Consider the following 17,723-nt stretch of genomic DNA (forward strand, 5'->3'; position numbering starts at 1 on the left):
AAGACAATGGAGACATCATCCTGGATGTACTGTCTGAGAGCAATGTCTGCCCAGTAGGAATGAGGAACAAGACAAAACATCTGTGAGCCTTTCTCAGGCCAGCAGCTTTACTCCTTGTGCTGGCCTGAGCCCCCGATCGGCTTAAAGGTGGAAACCTTCCCGTCTGGCACTAGGCTGGCGGCCACTCTTGGCTTTTTAGTGGTGATATGCATTCTCATTCTTGCCTGCATTTTCAGAGATGTTTCAGTGGGGAGGTGGGTGAGGCTCTGTCTGGGACTAGCAGCCATCTCTTATACCAGAAGCTTATTAATATTTTTTAATATAGTTTTTATTGATTTCAGAGAGGAAGGGAGAAGGAGAGGGAGATAGAAACATCAATGATGAGAGAGAATCATTGACCAGCTACCTCCTGCACGCTTTTTATTGGGGATTGAGTTAGCAACCCAGGCATGTGCCCTTGATGGGAATCAAACCTGGGACCCTTCAGTCCTCAGGCTGACGCTCTATCCTCTGAGCCAAACCAGCTAGGGCATAACTTATTAACATTTTTAAGTTTGCTTGTTAAAATGGTTAAAGGTAAATGTCTCTCCTAACAGTGTCCTTTCTTTGTCTGCCATTTATGTCTTAACAGCTTTGGCTGATATTTTAAAAAATTTCCAATCAAGGTCATTGTTCTAAAAGGGAATTTCAGAGATAATACAGTACTAGGAAAGGACTGTTAGTAGTTTCAGAACATTTTCACCCTGTTAGACCCTGTAATATTAGCCCATATGTGCTTTTATTTCAACCCATGATAAATGGGGTGGTGAGTGGGGAATTTTAGGGCAGTATTTTAAAATGAGTTCCTCAGAGCAATTTACCCTCATTTTTCTGTTGAAATCTTTATTGGGATCATAAATCTCAGCTCTCAGAGCAAGATGTGGGAATTAGATCCCATGATTGCTAAAACGCTCCATGGAGCTCAGCTGTGTGCGCTCAGAGGCAGTAACTTCGCAAGGGGAGCAAGATAGGGTGTGTTTTGGAACCCTGAGGTTGGTGAGTTGAAGATTTCAGAGCCAAGATGCAGCTTTGAAAGCCAACTCCAGAATTTTACATTAGGATAAAGGGTGGTGCGGGGGAGGAGATATTTCTCTTGGGGTGGAAATTATATTTAACTTAACAATGTGTATTTGGAATATATCAGTCTTCCTTTGTGAAATGTACAAACTCATTAATGAATGTTTTCCATCATTAAGCTCTCATAATGAAATTCTTACATAATGAGTCTCTTTGATAAGTTGATCCATTATTTGTATTCATAAACGAAGGTAAATTCTTAAAAGGACAGCATAGTTATTTTAATATTGGTATCTATAATCATAAAAGCATAATATGCTAATTAGACCAGACGTCCTTCCGGACAACCTTCTGGACAAAGCCAGGCTTCAAGGGAAGCTCAGGTCCTGGGAGACAGAGGGAAGCTGGTGCCAGCAGCCGGGGGAAGGAAGGCCTACTCTTGCACGAATTTTGTGCATTGGGCCTCTAATATATATATATTGCTATTGAGACTAAAGATAAATAGATGAAGAATACTGTCTGAGAACTTGATCTTATTTGAAAACCACAGCATGGGAACTTGGGTGATGTTAATGGAACTGTCTACAAATCAGTGGAAGGGAATGATTTGCAACCAGGCATTTCTTTTCCTGAAGGAATGTCTGTGATGTCTCACATTAGATGGACTGGAGTGGGGAGGGGAGAGTGTAGTTACTGTGGATGAAAAACTCAGGCTATGCTTAGAAGCAAGTTTTTGGGGTCTCCTTAGGAAGGGTTCAAAGAACTGCGAGACCAGAGACTGTCTCTAGACAATGGTCAGAGCTGCTTTGGAAGATGAGCAAACCATTGTTTTCCTTAAGGAAACTGGAACCTCATTGCCTGGAACTCTTGGCAGTCAAGCCAGCTAAACTCAGTATCTTTGAGAAAGTCACTAAGTATTCTTTTTCATATTTGTGCAATGAAATACTTTCTGCATTAGAGGTGTAGGATTTAACTAAGAAAATATTACACACACACACGCCCTGGACATAGTACAAGTTTAAAATATTACAGTTTATTATCAGCTTCCTGAGAGAAGGTGTCTATGACAAAATGATGATCAAAGCCAGCCCCTTTAGAATTAGAGGACAAGCTCACCTTTTGGGGGCAACATGTAAGTCCAAGCCCCTGTGGCATCTGTAAGCCTGTCCTCTCTCTTTTCTCTGAGGATCCTGTTGTGACTGAAGGACCTGGTCTCTATACCTAAAATCCTAAATGCTTTGGGAGTTGCATTTTTTTCAGTCCTGATAGACTAAAAGACTATAAGTCCCTCTCCTTTTTCATTGGGAGAATAGAGGACTGATCTCGGGGTTTTTTGGGGGGGATGGGAGGGGCAGGGAGGGATGGAGATGGAGATCCTCATCTGAGAATGAGTCTACATAAGTCATAGAAGACCTTGACAGTTTGGGTGGCTGCCTGCAGGCCCTGCCTGGCTGGGCAGGGCGTCAGCCAGTGGCTCTGCTCCAGCCAGCCAGGGGTCTGGCAGTGGAGGAGGCGCACAGGGTGATCTGATAAACTGCAGAAGGGGAGGATTAAGTCAACCTCTTCCAGACCCATTACAGTCCCCTGAAGCATTAATGACCTTTTTGCTTAACACTGATACAGGGAAAATTTTAGTTCTTTGACCTTACAAAAATTTATGGCTCTTTGGAAAGCTTTTGTTCATGGAAACTGACTGCACTTCCAAACACTTTAATGGTGTTTATTATTCCAATAGCACCTGTCCTTTATGCTGCATACTCAAAAAAAAAAAAAAGTTAACTAAAGGAGGGAATGATTCATTTTGTATCCTGATGTTTTCTTAGGACCACAGCTGTGGCCACTTCAGCGTCCAGCAAAGTATTTCCTGGGTGAGTGATTTAGGGAGGGGTGGAGAGTGGAACGGAAGAGGTTACTGGAAAGTCTCTTACATTGGGGCGTATTCTCTCCCTTATTTGACTCCCTGGAATTCCCACTCATGGAATCTGGCCTATCATAAAGAACTTCTATTCTCTGTACTTTATCCAATTTAATCACATCAACGAATATGGTGAATGAGGACTGCTCTTCACACTACAGAACAATAGCCTTCTTAGCTGAAGCTCTGGAGGGCAGGGATCTCAGCTCTGATTCCTCCTGTGAGCCATGGTCTTCTCTCTCCGCTGGCTGGGCCCTCTTGATCATCACTCCTCCCCCAGGAGAAGTTCCTTTTGCCTGACCCTGGGGCACTGACGTGCATCCCTCTTTTAACTGCCTTTGTCAGCCTTATTTCTGAAATAGCATCTCTTTAAGATGCAGAAAGGTGACATTTGTCACTAAAGAGGCAAATCTTCCAGGAGGACAACTTATCTTTAAAAAAAAAACCATGCCTAAACCGGACAGTTTTATTTATTTTTATTATTTTTTAAATCCTCACACGAGTACATGTTTTTATTGATTTGAAAGATAGGGAAAGAGAGACCGGGAGAAGGGTTAAAAGGGACATTGATGTGAGAGAGGAACATGGACAGGTTGCCTCTCGTACGTGCCCTGACTGGGAATCAAACCCGTGACCCTGACCCTTTGGCGCACAGAACAACGTTCAACCAACTGAGCCACACCAACTAGCGGGAAACCAGCCAGATTTAGAAAATGCAGAAGCTCTTTTACATTTTTTAAAGGTAGACTTTGTGCCTGTCCCCCAACCGTATCACAAATTGTCAAATTTTGGTGCCCGGTCACATCAGATATTTTACATATCTGAATCTTTCCTAAATAATCATACTGTTTCTAAAGGTCACAACCATCCTTTTCTTAAACCAAATCTGTCCTGGAGTCTGTCTCCAAAACAAGGTTCTTTTCACATTTTCTTCTTCTAACAACTCTGTACTTATTTCTGCTCCCTGCTAAGCATACCCACTACAGATTTGGGCAAAAGTTGTTCACATGGAAAGCAAAACAATAATTAATAAATAGTAATACAAGAATAAACTGTGTTTCGTGTACTCACAACTGTGAGCTTACTCTTGCTCTGCCCTGTGTAATCTTCAACCTATTCTTCACAGCCACTTAATCATGGTCCTTGCAGTTTTGTCTACCATGTCTACGTTATGTCTACCATGTTGCTTCCCTTCCCATTGTACCCGCCCAGCTCAGATGCACAGGCCATCTCTGCTTTGCTCAGTAGTGAGAGACCATAAAAATGACTGTGCAGAGTGTGCAAACAATCTTATTAATCTAAGGGGAGGAAGTTACCATTGTTCTGGGACCTTTAAAAATTTTTGTCAACACATTAAAAATTTTTTTACTGTAGCTTATAAACATACAGGGACATTTTAAAAAGTAAAACTAGCCCTAACCAGTTTGGCTCAGTGGATAGAGTGTCAGCCTTCGGACTGAAAGGTTCCAGATTCGATTCTGGTCAAGGCCATGTACCTTGGTTGCGGGCACATCCCCAGTAGGGGGTGTGCAGGAGGCAGCTGATCAATGTTTCTAACTTTCTACCCCTCTCCCTTCCTCTCTGTAAAAAAAATCAATAAAATATATTTTTTAAAAAGTGAAACTAATAGCAATTTAATACGCTTGTATTGAAAACATCAGAAACACTGAAATGTTATATTTTATTTGTAGAAATCTTACCGACCACCTTTCATTATTTCCATCTCACTTCCTGATTTTGTGCTTGAACTGATTCACTTCAGTTTTAGGATCTTTCTGACAAAAATCAAATGAGCCAGCTAGATAATTGTGGCCCTCAGAAGAATAAGAGGCAGTCTGAATAGTAAGGATCAACTTGACTACCAATCCACCAAGCAAAGCCAAAACACTAGCATCCATTGGTGGCATAAGTGTCTGTTGCAGGGATTGCTTGTTTCAACTAATCTGAATTAAGTATATCATTGCAACTAGGCAAGTCTAAGAACTTCATTTATTCTAAGGCAGTGAGTATAACTTACTCTTCCATCTTCTGGAGAATAAAAGCATCTACCATTTCCAGAATGGATGGATCTGGGTTGGGAGGTCCCCCACCCCCAACTGCCAACATCAGCAGAAAGTAAATTTTATAGGCAAGTCTCCCTCCCATTAGATCTTTAAGATTGTATTCTGGTGGTACTGCTTATAAAAGAGGAAGAAGTAACATTTTACCTGTGGAATAAATTACAGGACAAATGTTTTCTTTCCATCTTCTTGTAATCTTAAAGGAGATAGTCTCTGCAAACCTAAAAAATTTCTATCTTGACCAATTGGGAATAGAATAGTTGGAGACTGAAGCGAAGAATGATCACGAGGTCCTTGGAGGGTTGAAAGAAAGAAAGAAAGAAAGAAAGAAAGAAAGAAAGAAAGAAAGAAAGAAAGGAAGAAAGAAAGAAAAAAAGAAAGAAAGAAAGAAAGAAAGAAAGAAAGAAAGAAAGAAAGAAAATAACCAAAATTAGATCTTTGTTACATGAGTAGCCAAAATCAGAAAGCTTCATGCAATTTTTTTTTTTTGTCTTGGCAGCAAGCATTGCCCTTACACCATTGAATGTCATTGCAATCATATGGTATCAATAGCAAATGAATTATGGCCAGAGTGTCTGCAGACTTGAGATCTGAATTCTCCTTCTCACAAATCTCAAAAGCATGCTCATTCTGAACTCTGGCCAGTTGTTTTTTGACCTTTCTGCTGACCTGAAGGGGTTATGTGACTGAGGTAAGACTCAAACTAATGCTTGGAACGTCCCTCAGAGTGGCCAAAATATTTTCTTTATGACAGTGAAGCAATTTCCAAATCACTTTGCTTTCTGTTGCAGAAGTTTCTAGATTATTGAGCTTCACAGTATATCCCAGTATAATCATTTCCAAATTTTATCTCAAGACTTGGGTTAGGCCCTAGTTGGATTGGCTCAGTGGATAGAGTGTCGGCCTGCGGACCAAAGGGTCCCGGCTTCAATTCTAGTCAAGGTCAAAGGCACGTACCTTAGTTGTAGGCTCCTGAGCTGGGCCCTGGTCAGGGTGTATGCAGGAAGCAACCAATCTCAGTGGAAAAATATCCTCTGGTGAGGATTTGAAAACAAAAAAAAGACTTGGGTTAGGCTTTTTTTTTTTTTTTTTTTTTTTTTTTTTTTTTTTTTTAATGGAAGAAACACTTTGCCAATTGATAGCATTATGCTGGGCCTACTGAATTAGATTTTGATGCCAGAGGCCAGACATGGGAACCTATGTCTATTTTTCACACCATTTTAATTGGTCTTTGTGGCCAACATGGTCAAGATATAAAAGGTTTCACTAAGGTGGTAGGAATGAAGAAAATAAAATAATGAAAGAACTGATGACATTCTGAATGTGGTTGGAAGGGGAAAGGAAACCAAGTGAGGAAGTCTTCTGAGTAACTGGGCTAAAATAAGGCTTTGTAAATGTCCCTTCTCTTACTTAGCAACCTCAAGTGTAAGAAATTCTGTTACAATTAAAGACAAACCACTTTTGCCCTGGCCAGTGTGGCTCATTTGGTTGGGTGTCATCCATGCACTGAAGAGCTGCTGGTTCAATTCCTGATCAGGGCACATGCCCGGGTTGCAGGCTTGACCCCCAGTAGGGAGCGTTCAGGCAGCAGCCTGTCAATGTTACGCTCTCATATCAATGCTCTTCTCTTCTACCTTCCTCTCTCTCTAAAAAAATTTAAAATTAGTAAACTATTCTAAAAAAAAACACACCAAACCACTTTTTATTTATATGAAAAAATAATGTATTAAATGAGACTAAACATATTAGAATTGAACATAAATTATTTGCCACTGGATATGGTTTTTAGAAAATACAAAAGCATTGAATTTAGGGACAGATAAACAATAATACAAGACTTAGTTTGTACAACAAGGAAATAAGTAATTTTGTAACTATAAGAGCTGATAAATGTTAACTAAACTTATTATGGCAATTATTTCACTATATATATATATATTATGGTATATATATTATATATAATCATCATATTCTACCTAAAACTAATGTAACTAATGTAACTTAAGTTAATGTAATGTTATATATCAATTATATCTCAATTTTAAAAGTATTTTAAAATAAGATAATATGAAACTCAAGAGAATTATCATAAACCATCCTTAATCAAATTGAAATTTTAAAGATAAAAATTTCAAATTCATATTAACAACTCTAAAATATCTTATTACTAGTATACTCAGAAAAAAACCACATGAGTATAATCACATGTATAAATCTATAAAATATTACTTAGACTATAAGACTTAACTAAATGGAAAAAAAAATCTGACTAAATGAGAATATACAATATCATTATATGTTAATTATCCTAGCCTCCTGCAGCCTAAATATGTTTAACAAAATTTGAATCAAATTATCAAATCTATATTTTTGGAACTTGAGTACCTGACTCTAAATTTCTTCTAGAAAATAAATGTGTAGGAATATCTTAATTTTGTAAGAATGATAAAACCTTGTCCTAGAATATAGCAAAAAACATAAAGCTAACCAAAAAAATTAAAAGATAAACCATATGTAAATATTGGTTAAAAAATTATTAAGAGCTTTTAAAATGGAAAAGTGGGCAAAGCATTTGAACAGAAAAGTCACACGTGAAGAAAAAAAATACACCCTTCAAATGAAAATTTGCTCAACTTCCCTCAACAAAGACATGAAAAGGAAAATTAGAGTTTGGTCATTGGCTCTTTTATTTTATTGTTTCTTTTTTTTTTTTTTAACATATGAGCAAATTGACACCCAATGTACTTAGGGACAAAACTTCGCTCAATTCAGTGATTTTTTTACATAAAATAAATACATAAAAATTTAAAATAATATAAAAAGATGTTCACTGTCAAATGTGTGTAAAACAAAAATTGGAAACTAACTTGTGTAAGTTGAATTCATTTTTAGTTACAAGTAGCAGAAAAACGATTGTAGCTCAAATAAGATGGATATCCATTTTTCCCTGTAAAATCCCAGGTGGGCAGTCCAGGGCAGGTACAAAACTTAATTTTATATGTCTGTGGCACCATCGTATTGGCGTCAACCTCACAGATAAAGATGGCAGCATGTGCTCATAGCCCGTAGGATGGAGGAATGGAGGTAGAAAGACAGATGGGTAAGCATCCTATCTCTTAGGATGCTTCTACTCACATTCTATTGTCTAGAACTTAATCACATTATTTTATGTACCTGTAAGGGAGATTGAAAAATACAGTGTTTATCCTGGGCAGCCAGGAGCCTAGTTAAAAACATGAAAGGACTATTATCATAGACAGAAGCAGAATGGATTTTCGGGAACAATTAGCAGTCTCTGCCACATAACTGAATGACTATTTTCCAACAACAGGGAAATATGTTTTATGAACATCATATAGTTGAATGCAATACAGTTGAAACAAAATAAAGCAATTCTACATGGATTTGCATGGAAAGTTGTTACAGAATAGGATGTTTGAGAAATGCCTGTATACATTCACCAAAGGACATTTTTTAAAATGTTTATTTCTCCATTATTCAAAATAGCCCCAAACTGAAAATGACACAAAAAATCCATGAGCAGTATAGAATGGATAAAGTTTGGCAGTTTACATAATTAAATGCTATAGGTAATGGGAATAAATAAAGTGTTTTCATATGCAACAATATAGGTGATTCTTAAAACATAATGTTGATGTGGTACATATACACAATGGAATACTATGCTGCGGTAAAAAGAAAAGGAACTCTTGCCTTTTGCAACAGCATGGATGGAACTGGAGAGCATTATGCTAAGTGAAATAAGCCAGTCAGAGAAAGATAAATACCACATGATCTCACTCTTTTGTGGATTATAGAGAACAACATAGACTGATGAAAAGGGACAGACCCAAAGACTGAGAAACAGTGATCAGGCTATCAATCCCCAGAAGGAAAGTAGGGGAGGGCGGGGGTAAGGGGAAGAGATCAACCGAAGGACTTGTATACATGTTTATAAGCCAAACCAATGGACATGGGCAACAGGGGGATGGGAGCATGAGTGTGCGGGGCGGGGGGCGGGGAGGGGGGAGGTTGGGGGTTAATGGGGAGGATGAGGACACATTTGTAATACCTTAACTAATAAAAAAAAACCCCATAATGTTGAACAAAAGAAACTAGGCACAGAACACATAATGTATATGTACTTAGTTTCTAAGTTCAAAACAGTCAAAAATCCTATACAGTAAAAGGCTAATATGCAAATCAAACGAACAGCAGAATGACTGGTTGCTATGACATGCACTGACCACCAGGGGGCAGGCGCTCAGTTAAGGAGCCTCCCCCTGGTGGTCAGTGTGCTACCACAGGGGGATCACCACTCAGCCAAAAACCACTCAGCGAGCTCAGTGGCGGTGGTGGGAGCTTCTCCTGCCTCCACAGCAGTTGGACATCCCCTCGAGGGCTCCTGGACTGCGAGAGGGCGCAGGCTGGGCTGAGGGACCCCCTCCTCCAGTGCATGAATTTTGTGCACCAGGCCTATAAAAAAACCCCAACAAAACAAAAAGCAGGGTAAAGTCACCGGTAAGGGATGATAGTGACAGGAAAGGAGCATAAGGAAGGCTTCTAAGTTGCTAGAAATGTTCTATTTGTTGAATGGGGTGCTGGTTATTTGGGGATGTTCACTTTGTGAAAATTCATCAAGCTGTATAATTACATTGATGCAATTTTTAGTATGCATGGTACATTTCAGTAACATTTTTGTTGTTGTTTTGTTAATCCTCACCTGAGGATATTCCATTGCTTTTTAGAGAGAATGGAAGGAAGGGAGGGGAAGAGAGAGAGAGCGAAAGAGAGAGAAATATCAATACACATTGACTGGTTGCCTCCCGTACCCACCCCAACTGGGGAGTGGAGAGCGAACTGCAACCCAGGTATGTACTCTTGAACAAGAATTTAACCCAGGCACTGCCTGCTGACACTCTAACCATTGAATGACACTGGCCAGGGCACATATAAGTAAGATTTTTAAAAAAACAAATGTACATTTGTACATTTTTAAAAAAACTGGAAGTGAATATGCCATATTAAATTAGGAGTCAGCAAACTTTCTATAAAGGGCCAGATGGTAAATATTTTAGGCTTTGCTGGCCATACACTCTCACAACTACTCAGTTTCACTGTTGTAGTGCAAAAGCCCTAGACAATATAGAAGTGAATGGGTGTGGCTTGTTCCAACAAAATTTATTTGCAAGAACAGGTGCCAGGCTATAGTTTGCCAGCCCCTGTACCAATTTGTTTATAGTAGTTCCCGCTGGGGCTAGGGTTGAGGGGTAGGATGCTTTTTACTCTTTGTATGTCTCTATAATGTCTAATAATTTATAATTAGCATTGTATTTAAAGCACCTACTCTTATTAAAAGCTCATTGTTACAAATGTTTCCCTGAAACAAAAAAACTGGGTCTCCGGGCAATCAGGGGACACCTCAAGGTAACAAAACAAATCTGACGCAAGTAAGCAGCAAAGTATTCAGCATATTATCTGTCCCCTAAAATGCCTACAAGAATACAGCAGATTTTATTGCCAATTACTATCAGAGGATTTACATCTGTTAATAATAAAAAATCTATTAACCAAGATTTTTTTAATCTGTACTTGTAATTTTCCATTTAAACAGATATTAACCATAACACCCATAGAGACAACTATTCCATGTTGTAACAAAAAAATTGGTTGCTTTTTCTTTGTATACAGAGCATGTATTTTGATCAATGCATAAGCATACCACAGCATAAATGTGAATATGCAGAGGAAAACTATGATCCCTGGGCTAGGAAAAGGATTTGCAAATAAGCTGACAATTACTTTTGAACTTTAAGATAAATTTCAACTGCTTTGTCTTATTAATAGGAAAATAAATGTAAGCCAGTGTCCATGGTTTCTAAGGATTTAAAACCCACTTGTAGACCCAAGATATACACTGACAACATTAACCTTAGACATCCTGTGCCTCTTATTTTGGCAGGTATATACAAGTGCTATAAAAAACAACAGCACAACACAGCTTTTTCGCAATGGGTTTGCCGCCAGAACACAGGTGTCGTGAAAACCACCAGAAACTCAAGCCCAAACCCAAGACGGGAAAGGAAAGACTCACATCACCATCGTTGTCATTGGTCACGTAGATTCCGGCAAGTCCACCACTGCTGGCCATCTGATCTACAAATGTGGTGGGATCGACAAGAGAACCATCGAGAAATTTGAGGAGGCTGCTGAGATGGGGAAGGGCTCCTTTAAGTACGCCTGGGTCTTGGGTAAACTGAAAGCTGAACGGGAGCGTGGTATCGCCATTGAGATCTCCCTGTGGAAATTCGAGACCACCAAGTATTATGGGACCATCATCGATGCCCCAGGGCACAGAGACTTCATCCAATACATGATCACAGGCACATCTCAGGCTGCCTGTGCTGTCCTGATGGTTGCTGCGGGTGTTGGTGAATTTGAAGCAGGCATCTCCAAGAATGGACAGACCCGTGAGCATGCCCTTCTGGCCTACACACTGGGTGTGAAACAGCTGATGGTTGGGGTTAACAAAATGGATTCCACTGAGCCACCCTATAGCCAGAAAAGATAAGAGGAAATTGTTAAAGAAGCCAGCACCTACATTAAGAAAATTGGCTTCAACCCTGACACAGTAGCCTTTGTGCCAATTTCTGGTTGGAATGGTGACAACATGCTGGAGCCAAGTGCTAACATGCCTTGGTTCAAGGGTTGGAAGTCACCCATAAAGATGGCAATGCCAGTGGAACCACACTGCTTGAAGCTCTGGATTGCATCCTGCCACCAACTCGTCCAACTGACAAGCCCCTGCGTCTGCCCCTCCAGGATGTCTACAAAATTGGTGGTGTTGGTACTGTCCCTGTGGGCTGAGTGGAGACTGGTGTTCTTAAACCTGGCATGGTGGCCACCTTTGCTCCAGTCAATGTTACAACTGAAGGGAAGTCTGTTGAAATGTACCATGAAGCTTTGAGTGAAGCTCTTCCTGGGGACAATGTGGGCTTCAACGTCAAGAACGTGTCTGACAAAGATGTTCACCATGGTAATGTAGCTGGTGACAGCAAAAATGACCCACCAGGGGAAGCAGCCGGCTTCACAGCTCAGGTGGTTATCCTGAACCACCCAGGCCAGATCAGTGCAGGCCATGCACCTGTGCTGGATGGTGACACAGCTCACATTGCTTGCAAATTTGCTGAGCTGAAGGAGAAGATTGATCGTCGTTCTGGGAAAAAGCTGGAGATGGCCCCAAGTTTTTGAAATCTGGTGATGCTGCCATTGTTGATATGATTCCTGGCAACCCCATGTATGTTGAGAGCTTCTCTGACTACCCTCCTCTGAGCCGTTTCGCTGTTCGTGACATGAGACAGACAGTTGCTGTGGGTGTCATCAAAGCAGTGGACAAGAAGGCAGCTGGAGCTGGCAAAGCCACCACGTTTGCCCAGAAAGCTCAGAAGCTAAATGAATATTATTTCCAACACCTGCCACCCCAGTCTTACTCAGTGGTGGAAGAACGGTCTCAGAACTGTGTGTCTCAATTGGCCGTTTAAGTTTAATAGTAAAAGACTGGTTAATGATTACAATGCATCGTAAAACCTTCAGAAGGAAAGGAGAATGTTTTGTGGACCATTTGGTTCTTTTGTGTGTGTGTGGCAGTTTTTAAGTTATTAGTTTTTAAAATCAGTACTTTTTAATGGAAACAACATGACCAAAAATCTGTCACAGAATTTTGAGACCCATTAAAATAACAAAGTTTAATGAGAAAAAAAACCCACAAAAACCCCCCACAAAACAAACAAACAAACAAGAATACTGTGACCTAGCATAGAGGAACCAACTTTTCAAAGAAGCAGAATAGATTTGGAGAAGGACAGAGGAAAACCAGACCAAGAGAACAAGTTCCAAATGAACGTGACCTACTTAAAGGACAGCGAAACCCGTTTGCTTTGGAGGCAAGCCAGTTTAAAGATCATAGACTCTCTCCAGAGTTCAGAGAGAGATTGAGCAAGCAATTGACGAGGTATTAAGAAGAATTTTGAGAGTATGACCTTTTCCCTCATGAGCCATTTCCTTCCAACTAACTAGTCCTCCAGCTGCAAAAGTTCAGACCAGGATCTTAACGCTGAACCAGGAGACCGGACACTCCAATGAAATAATGACGCCACAAAGAGCTAGACAGGACAGGTAGTTCACTTCCCTGTCTAAATGAACAATGCTTTTAGCAAAACTGTCCCTGTAAAAGGCAATAGTCCATGCTAATGCTATTTGTTTGTTTTGATGTTCGTTTCTTGTCTCTATGACACTATCTCTGACAAGATTTCATTGGAGTTCAAATCTTAAGAACTCCTAACAGAAGGTCAGATCTCTAGTAAAAGCATTCTTTAAAAAAATGTATTGGGGTGACCTTGGTTAATAGGGTCACATAGGTATCAGTATACATTTGTATGATACAAGATATGCATACTGTACCATGTGCCCACCACCAAAGCCAAGCCATCTTCTGTCACCATATTTTAAGCCCCCTCCAACCCCTTACCCCATCCCCACCCCCTTTCTTCTGCTGTCTGTGTTCATGAGTTTCAGTTTTATATTCCAAATATAAGTGAAATCATACGGTTCTCAGGTTTTTCTGACTTATTTCACTTAGTTTAATATTCTCAAGGTCCATCCATGTTGTCACAAATGGCAGTATTTCATCTTTTCTTGTGGCTGAGTTGTATTCCACTGTATGTATGTATCACATCTTCTTTTTCCAAGTCTGAGCTTACAGCAGATAAAAGAATGGCCACTACAGATACATTCTGGTAGTTAAGAGTGCTTCTTGGTGGTTGCCCTTCTTTTATTTCCGCCCCCCCCCCCCACCCCTCCAGGAGACTTAGACTGTCTGAAGGGTTCTGGACCTTGTGACTAGTCAGAACTAGACATAATCTTGCTGAGGCTTCTCCCCGCACCTCCCCTCAGGAGACTGTTTTTGCATTTTCAGGGATAGGAGCGCTTTGAGAGTAGGAGAAAGGTAACCCAGCCATTATCTATACTGTTTTTCTACCTCGATCTGCTTAAAATGCCTATCATTCCTAATATCTGGAATCGGGCCAGACCCAGGTCTAGAGGTTTTGGGGAGGAAGAGGGGAAGGATCTAAGATGATCCTGTCCTCTTGCAACAATACCAAGCAGCCTTTTTTCCTTGAAAGGTAAAGGTATAAATATGAGGGTGAAAAATCGGACCCCGACTCTATAGGACCTGAGAGAAATGGAGTCAAAGCATGGCAACAACCAACAGGAAAGAGGCGGGCGCTGCACAAGCAGAGCATTTGAAAACCAAGTGACTTTGGCAAACACACATGCCAGACTTCAGGATGGCTCAATGGGAGGGGCTGGGTGCAGTAACATTTCCCCCCATGGATATACTAGTTTTTCAAATTCTGAAAAAAAGAACATTGTTTAATCTTTAAGAAGGCGGTCTTTTGGAAAGATGAGATGGTGGGAATAAGTCCAATTTGATTTATTCTCTAAACCAGTGGTTCTCAACCTTCCTAATGCTGCGACCTTTTAATACAGTTCCTCATGTTGTGGTGACCCCCAACCATAAAATTATTTTCATTGCTACTTCATAACTGTAATTTTGCTACTGTTATGAATCGTAATGTAAATATCTGATATGCAGGATGGTCTTAGGTGACCCCTGTGAAAGGGTTGTTCAACCCCCAAAGGGGTCGCGACCCACAGGTTGAGAACTGCTGCTCTAAACCATCTATTTTAGCCAGTTTCCAGCTTCATGTGACCATGTGTTGGGAACATAAGGTGATGGGTCATAATTTTATGGGATCACAGCTCCCACCATGGCTCTCACTAACCACTTACCCTCTGGAACTCCTGCCACCTCCCTCTCCGTATACCCAGGCTCCTGGAGGGCTATTGTTCCCTAGATACACCAGCCCATTAGAGTTAGGATTGTTTAAAAGATACATATTTTTTCCATGTTTTTCCTTTTAACTTACCCATGTAATTACATTTGCAGCATGTTCTTGTAGACAGCATATATAGTTGGGTCATATGTTTTTAACCACTTTGGTAATCACTCTTAATTTGTGCATTTACACTATTTATATTTAACATAATGTTGATTTTTTAATTTAGTACTGTCATTTTGTTTATTTTCTGTTTGTTTCCTCATTTATAAATTATTATTGTTTCCCCTTTTCTATCTCCTTTTGGGTGTTCAAATATTCTCTTTTAGTATTCAGTATTACCTATTGTGCTTTTTACTACATCTCTTTGAATAGACACTTTATTGGCTAACTTAGGGACTATATTCCAGTGATGGCGAACCTATGACACGCGTGTCAGAGGTGACACGCGAACTCATTTTTTTGGTTGCTTTTTCTTTGTTAAATGGCATTTAAATATATAAAATAAATATCAAAAACGTAAGTCTTTGTTTTACTATGGTTGCAAATATTAAAAAATTTCTATATGTGACACAGCACCAGAGTTAAGTTAGGGTTTTTCAAATTGCTGACAGGCCGAGCTCAAAAGGCTCGCCATCACTGGACTATAATATACATAGTAAATATTGTTTTAAGTGTGTGCCACCCAGTAGCCAGTGCGGGATCTGGACAGGAGTTCATAAAGAAATGCACAGGATTCACCTTCCAAACCTCCTTCCTGCCCATGATCTACCTGCTGCCCAAAGGGGTTTTCTGTGACTCCCCTTCAGTCTTTCAGACAGAAACCCCAGGTTTTATCCATTTAGCCCTGCTCTGCTGTACACTTTCCACAGGTTTATCCATTTTTCAACTGAGAGGCAGGAGGACAGGGAATAGAAAAGCCATGGGAGTTCACTTCAGTCTCTTGAAACCACAGGTCCTCTAATTAGAGAGAAACATTCCCTTCCTCAGAACTTAAGGCACCTGCAAGTCTATGCTGCTGCCCTTGTCCCTACTGTCATTGCCATGGAGTTGAGGTGTGAGAACAACAACAAAGTGAGTGATTTTTCTCCATTCTCTTGGAGCCCTTGGAGATCCCATGCTCACATCTTGAGCCCAAACTCGAAGACTTCTCCTCTCTTTCTGTGTCAGTACCCACCTCTGGGTGACAGGCTCTCTCCAGGCGGGCTGGCGGATATTGAAGGGCAAAACTGTTAAACTCATTACTGTTTTTTTTAGTATTTGAAATTCTGGTCTTCCTCAATCTGCCTCCTATTTTTACTTTTGGAATCTTCTAATAGCCTTTCCAAACATTCTGTACAGGTTTTATGGGTACATCCAGCTGGAGAGATAGGATGGAATGTACTTTGTCTTAGAGCTATATTTTTTAATGACTAACATGACCCAGCGTAAATACGAGAATGAAGTGAGCAAGGTTGCATGTCAGACTTAGCTGTAAGTAAAAAGGTGACATTTTAGTTATAGGTGCCAGAACGATTCCAATGTCTTGCCTTCTGTGCGGCAAGTGGTAGCAAGAGCCAGATCTGGATTCCTTAATGCCCCTAATTCAGCGGTTCTCAACCTGTGGGTCGCGACCCCTTCGGCGGTCGAACGACCCTTTCACAGGGGTCGCCTAAGACCATCCTGCATATCAGATATTTACATGACGATTCATAACAGTAGCAACATTACAGTGATGAAGTAGCAACGAAAATAATTTTATGGTTGGGTCACAACATGAGGAACTGTCTTTAAAGGGCCAGAAGGTTGAGAACCACTGCCCTAATTCTTCAGAGCAGTAGAATTCTCAGGAAAAGCCAGCATGAATTACTCCGGCTAACTTCCGTAGCTGACCTGCTTAGCTGCCCTGACCAGTGAGTCCTGCTTTGGATCTGTTCTCTCCTGGGCATTTCCACACACCAGCAATCATTTAATAACCACAACTCTCCAGTGAAATGATGGAAATAATCTTTAGACTTGCTTATTAAGTGACTTATTAAGTGACAAATGCTGCCAGATGGTGGGGGTGGGGGTGGGGTGGGGGGGGGGGGAGACTGGGCTCCTGTGTGGAAATCTGCTGGGAACTAATAGAATTAGGAGCGAAACGAAGCAGTTTTCTCACTTACTCTGGATGAAGAGGGATTTACTTGTTGCCATTTACTTTTTACAGTCATGGTCTACCCATATGCTGCAAGCAGTACAAATGGATAGAGAACTACCTCCCTCTACTTAGACCAGAATTCACTGACCCTCCTCAGCATTCCAGCTTTTCCTGAGACTTCTAGATTCTAAACGCTCCCTTTCTGCTAGCTTCCCCCTGCCCTTAGCTCCAGCTGCATTTTTAGGTGGCTTACTTCTCTGGCTCTTAATGTTACTTAATACTTAGCACCATTTTCCCCATGATCACTTGTGTTTACGGTTTAGTAATAAAAAACTCTAGGTTAGAATTAGGTAAAAAACAAACAAACACACCATTGAAAATCTAATGTAGCAAAAACTAGTTTTAGCTTTAATGTTATAGAGACAAGAGTTGCTGCCGCCCAGGGCCAGCAGTCTGCTGCAGATGTCAGATTCCTTCCTTTGCAGCACCCAGGAAGGCGAGTGGCATTAAACTGCAGAGACTCCTACAAAAATTCACACCTACCTTGGCTACTGTGAATAGTGCTGCAGTGAACATAGGGATACATATATCTTTATGAGTAAATGTTTTCAATTTTTTTAGGTAGATAAGGGCCAAATATATGGTGATGGACGGAGACTCAACTTTGGGTGGTG

The 17,723-nt window shown here is 40.5% G+C and overlaps 1 pseudogene across 1 annotated transcript; it reads left to right on the forward strand.

Annotated features, from left to right (window-relative positions):
* Nucleotides 1–10,902: 10,902 nt before the first annotated feature.
* LOC308526788 (elongation factor 1-alpha 1-like) lies at nt 10,903–12,572 on the forward strand (annotated as a pseudogene). Its single transcript has 2 exons — nt 10,903–10,993; nt 11,085–12,572. The product of its transcript is annotated as an elongation factor 1-alpha 1-like (transcript).
* Nucleotides 12,573–17,723: the final 5,151 nt, after the last annotated feature.

The sequence above is a fragment of the Myotis nattereri genome, assembly GCF_964212035.1.
Source record: "Myotis nattereri genome assembly, chromosome: 11".
NCBI lineage: Eukaryota > Metazoa > Chordata > Mammalia > Chiroptera > Vespertilionidae > Myotis > Myotis nattereri.